Source organism: Trichosurus vulpecula, chromosome 7 (assembly GCF_011100635.1).
Source record: "Trichosurus vulpecula isolate mTriVul1 chromosome 7, mTriVul1.pri, whole genome shotgun sequence".
Classification (NCBI taxonomy): Eukaryota; Metazoa; Chordata; class Mammalia; order Diprotodontia; family Phalangeridae; genus Trichosurus; species Trichosurus vulpecula.
In genome coordinates, this window is record NC_050579.1 from 72,655,958 (window position 1) to 72,661,957 (window position 6,000).

The following is a 6,000-nucleotide window of genomic DNA, read 5'->3' on the forward strand; positions in this document are numbered from 1 at the left end:
CCATCCTATGAGGGAAATGATATATATAGCAGAAAACTCATTTTCTATTTGACACTATATCTAGAGCTGAAAAGGATCGCAGAGGTCATCTATTCCAATGCTCTCATTTTACAAATGAGGAAACTGAGACCAAGAGAGGTCAAGTGACATGCGCCAAGTCAAAAAGGTAATGTCACAGGTAAGTCTTCTGACAGTAGAGCCACTATACCATATAGCTTCCTCCCAGATCTGGAAGGTATCTTAGAAGCTGTCCAGTCTATCCGTTATAAACCTCCAAGTAAAGGAAACATTCTTTCGATATTACAGTGGAAAATCTTTCATAACATTGGTGCAAGGGGTGTTAATTCAGGCTCATAATGTTTTCAGTTTGGGAGGGGGATAATTTGACACTCCCCTATATCCACATCAATGGAATGATGAAGCATGTTGAAAAGGGATATGAAATGTGAAGGGCTTTGCATCATGGTGCTTCTATATAACTTATCTAGATTCTGGCCTAATTTTTTAAAAAAAGGCCTTTATTATGGAATCATTTTTTAAAAAGTACAATTTTAGAGTTTGCTAAGGCATTTGCCATTTAATTAGGTGTGTGCTATAAATATTATCATCTGTAAACTGAAGCTCAAAGTAATTCTAGGACTTCCTAGTGTCTCTACACCAAGACTACTACTCTTTTTTCCAATTTAATTAACACATCTGTAGATAAGGCATTGTTTTTGATAAAGATATTGAACCAAACAAGACCAAAGACAGAGCTCTGAGGGATGCCCCTGGAAGAGTGCCTTTTAGGCCGACATCCATTTATTAGTTGACATTTCTTGGTAAGGTCTTTCAACCCACTGCAAAGCTACAAACAGCTTATGTTTCTTTACTGTTTCAACAAAGATACGTGTTAGCCTTTCATATGCCTGCCTGAAATAGAGAGATACTGTGTCTATTGTATTCCCCTGAATTATAACCAGTACAATAACACTATCACAAAAATGAAATTGGGTTAGTTTGTTATGCTGGTCCTAAGACCCCATAAAATCCTATGGATTATAAACTATCTGTTTAACAGTTCATTCTCTATTTTTTTAGAGGAAGGAAACGTGCATTTATTTTTTCTGCCTAATAGTATTTTATTTTTTCCAATTACATGTAAAGATAGTTTTCAACATTCACTTTTATAAGATTTTGAATTCCAATTTTTTTTTCTTCCCCTCCCTGCATCCATTCTGGAATGCTATATTTGTGGGAAGCTAAGTTCTTCCCCCTTTAAAAAGAGTCAAGGATGGAATGCTTGCCAGATTTGTAGATAATGGAAAGCTGAGAGAGAGAGAGCTAATACATTGGATGACAGAGTCAGAATCCAAAAATTATTATGACCTGCCATGGAAATGTTTGGATCTAATGAGATGAAATTGAAGAGATATACATTTAAACAAAGCTCTTTCCTTGGGTTAAAAATAACCTATACGCATACAAGTAAGTTACAGCTAGACAGCAGTTCATTTGAAAATGATCTGGAGGGTTTAAGTAGGTTGAAAATGTAATAGGAAAGAAAACTTTAATGTGATCTCGGGCTACAGTAAGAGCCATGGTGTCAAGAAAGAAGGGAAGTATTAGACATCTGACTATTAAGTTCTGTATCCCACATTGCAGAGAAGACTGGAAATTCTTCAGAGCTAGGCATGAAGGATGTTGAAGGATCTCTAGACAATATCATACAAGGATCAGTTGAAGGAACCAGGGATATTTTGTTTAGAGAGGAGATTTTTGAGGATGAGGTAGTGTTTGATAGCTGTCTTATGTATTTGAAGCACTGTTATGTGAAAGAGGAATTAGACTTGTTCTGCTTGCCCACAGAAGGAATATTTCTCTCATTTTAATTAACACTCATGGGTGGAAGAAAATCCATGTTTCGAAGATAGGTATGTGCATTGCAGGTCAAGCTGGGGTCGTTAAAAGTACACCCAGTTTTCCAAATGCTGTCCAGATCGGTATTTCCAATTCACCTAGAGTTCCTATTCCAAATGTTAACCACGGCAATAACAACAGGGATAATAACAGCTAACACTTATACAGCACTTACCACGTGCCAGGTACGGTATTAAGTACTTTACAATTATTCTCTCATTGGCTCCTCGCAACAACCCTAGGAGGTAGGTGCTATTACTGGCCCCATTTCATAGATAAGGAAACGGAGGCAAACACCTATTTCAGTGTCTTGCCCCAGGGTCACACAGCTAGCGAGTGTCCGAAGCTGGATTTGAACTAATTTTCCTAATATTTCCAAGACTATTTTTGTTTCTATCATGGTGGGGGTGGGGAAGGTTTCTATGTTTACGTAGCCTGGTAGTGACAAATCTCTCTAGACTGGGGCAGCTAGGTGGCCCAGTGATGAGTAGAACACCGGTCCTGGAGTCAAGAGGACCTGAGTTCAAATCCAGCTTCCGACACTTGACACGCTTACTGGCTGTGTGACCTTGGGCAAGTCACTGAACCCCAATTGCCCTGCCTTTCCCCCTCCAAAAAAAATCTCTCTAGACTTAGGCTAGCACTCAGATAGCAGATATAGTCTGCTGATGGAATAATAATAATACTAATAATAACGATAATGACCGACATTTATATAGTGATCACTATACTCTAGGCATTGCGTTAAGGGCTTCACAACTATCCTCTCATTTGATCCTCACGACAATCTTGGGATGTGGGTGCTATTATTATTACTTCCATTTCACAGATGCAGAGGAAACATTTTACAGACCAGGACTATATTTAGAAACTGTCAGAGTTGTCATTCTGCTGTCATAGCTCTTAATCCAATTCAACAAAAATCCATTAAGGGACTGCCCTATGTGAGGCATTGCGCTAGACATTAGAAATGCCAAGACAAAAAATAGTCTCTGTCCTCAGGGAACTTATATCTAGGGTCATTGTGATGAGACCAGGCAGTGGGACTTACTTGGAAACATTGGTTCTCCACAATCAGTAAATACAGAGACACTAAAGGATGATGACTATTGATTTGTGGATCATGGGGTGTTTGGAAGGGGTTTACAGATCTACAGAGAAGTGAGCATTCATTAATATTAATTTTTCTCTACGTAGATGTGATTACTAAAATACAAATTTAAAAGCAATCTAGATTTATATTGAATGTCATTATGCATTCTAACGAATGGATGCTATGCTACCATGTGGGGATCTAAAAAATATTTCTTTTACCTTAATAAAAGAGGTTTTCATACTCAAAAATGTTGGGAAGTACTAGAATAAACTAAAAAAAATCACTCACTGCTCTGTTGTTTTCCTGCAGTTACCAAGAAAAAAACTTCTTATTGGCTTTACCTATTCACTGCTGCTGGCTTCCCACTGCTATTTTTCAAAGTGGAAGTTCTCATGAAAGTCACACAAATATTTGTGGTTTCATCCATGAATCCTTCCATACTAGTGAATGCTAAATCATCAGAGAAGATCCTCCATATTACAGTGTAAGCTCAGCACGTATGTATCAAGCTCCCTGCCACCTTTTGTAGACTTTCCTGCTTGGAGACTGGTAACAGGAAAGTCCTAAGACAAAGGATAGGGAATAACTCCTCTCCCCCTGCAGAAACTTTAACCTGGGCAGGTCTCAGGAATGAGGCTGGGGGGGGGTGTGGCTCCCCTCTCTGGTGGGAGAAACTTTCTTTGTTCAGCATCCTATAAAAGTCACCATGTGGAACAGTCACATTGGGAGGACACTTTGCCTGGGACCATTTTCTCTCTCCGGCCTTGATCGAGCTGTGTAAACCGGGGTTCCCTCAGGTTTGAGAGGATCAAGTGCTGGAGTTCCTCCAAGAGGTGATGAATCTATGTCATCTGTGTCTTTGTCTTTGTTGTGTTAACTGTGTTTGTTAAAGTATTTCCCCTGTCTTTCAGTTCTGTTGGGAGTACGCCTTATTGCCAGCGCGAATCCGAATCTGAACATAACTTAGCTTAATTGAACAACTAGGAGTTATGTAACATGGGGGAACTGGCTCAGTAGTACAGACGGAATATGTTTTTCTTGTGATAAATAAATATCACTAAAATAAATCACTTGAATAAATCACACACAGACACAGACACAGACACACACAGGGTTAAATGCAAGTCAATATTCTGCTTAGAGAAGATCTAAAAGAGCCTGAGGAAAACTTCTTTATGCTTAGGCTTCAAAGGGAAGACAAGTTCTTGTATTACTGAAATGTTAAAATGAAATGTTCTTGCTGGGTAGCTAGGTGGCATGGTGGACTTGGAAGCCCAGAGTTTGAATCCCTTGCCACTTACTAGCTGTGTGACCCCGGGCACACCACCTAACCACTCTGTGCTTCAGTTTCCTTGTCAGTAAAATGAGGATGATAGCATCTACCTTCCATGGTTGTTGTGAGAATCAAATGAGTTAATATATGTAAAGTGTTTCACAAATCTTAAAGTGCTATATAAATGCTGCTTTTATTGAATGATGGGGAAGCTAGATGGTTCAGTGGATAGAGAGTCAGGCCTGGAGTCAGAAAGACTCATCTTTCTGAGTTCAAATCTAGCCTTAGATACTCACTAGCTATGTGACCCTGGGAAAGTCACTTAACCCTGTTTGTCTCACTTTCCTCATCTGTGAAATGAGTTGGAGAAGGAAACGACAAACCACTCCAATATCTTTGCCAAGAAAACCCTGGATGGCATCAAGAAGAGTTGGACATGACTGAAAAACAATAAAAGTATTGAATGATAGTAGTAAATTCCTATGCAATTCAAGAATAATTTATTGCACGCCCACTACCTGCATCGTACAAGGTGTTGTGGAGACTAGAAGACATTATGTTCCAAGGTTATGACGCTGAAGTCTATCAGGAAAAGATAAGGTATGTGCATAAAATAAGATAAAGTGTGAAAGTCTATTAAGATGGTTTCAAAGTACTATACATTCCAAGGCATATGAGAATACAGACGGGGGATAAAACCAGAAAGACACTGGTTATATAAATAAAGAAAGAGAAAGCTGAGTAAAATTGAAACCAGGGTTAAGAGGCTGGTAGATGAACAGGCATGGGAAAGAAAATACTTATAGGAAAGGAAGGTAGCCTTGAGTTACCCCCTTGAATATTAGTTTTACATTAACTCAATTGAAGACTTACAGAAAACATAAACTTGTGACAATTGGAAAGAGCCACGCACAGTTCTTATGTTATCTCATTACTTGATCTCATGAAGGTGTACTTTGACATAGGAGGACCTAATGCTTCAGATTAAAAGCCAACCACCACTTAAGAGATATATAACTAGGGAAGAAAGTTGGCTGTTTGGTTCATATTAAAGTCTTATACCATTTGGGAACTTAGAAAGTATTTTGTCAAATGAAACAAAAAATGGACACCTGTTGATTGAGAAATGAATTGACAAGTGGTGGTATATGAAGATAATAAAATATCATGTCTTAAGAAATTATAAGTGAGGAGAATTTAGAGAAACATGGGAACATTAATCTCAAATGCAGTTCAAACCAAGAGAACTATACACATAATGACTACAATCATGTAAATGATAGCGACCCTAAATCTTAATAATGGGCAGCTAGGTGACTCAGTGGATAGAGGAGTCAGGAAGACTTGATCTAACCTCAGCCACTAGCTACGTGACTCTGAGCAAGTCACTTAACCCTGTATGCCTCAGTCTCCTCATCTGTAAAACGAGCTGGAGAAGAAAATGGCAAACCACTCCATTATCTTTGTCAAGAAAACCTTAAATGAGGTCACAAAGAGTTGGTCAAGACTGAAAAATGACTGAATGACAATGAGCTGAAGTCATCAATTTCAGCCACTTCTCAGTAGAAAGGTAGGTACTACAGGCATGCCAAGTGTATACATAGACAGACATGGTAGCTGTGTTGGTTGGCTACACTCAGGTGTTTTCTTTGTGACAAGGCAGATTAATATGTAGGAGCTGCAGTATAAAAACAAATGGCAACAATAGAATGTAAAGAAAAACCCCAAACTT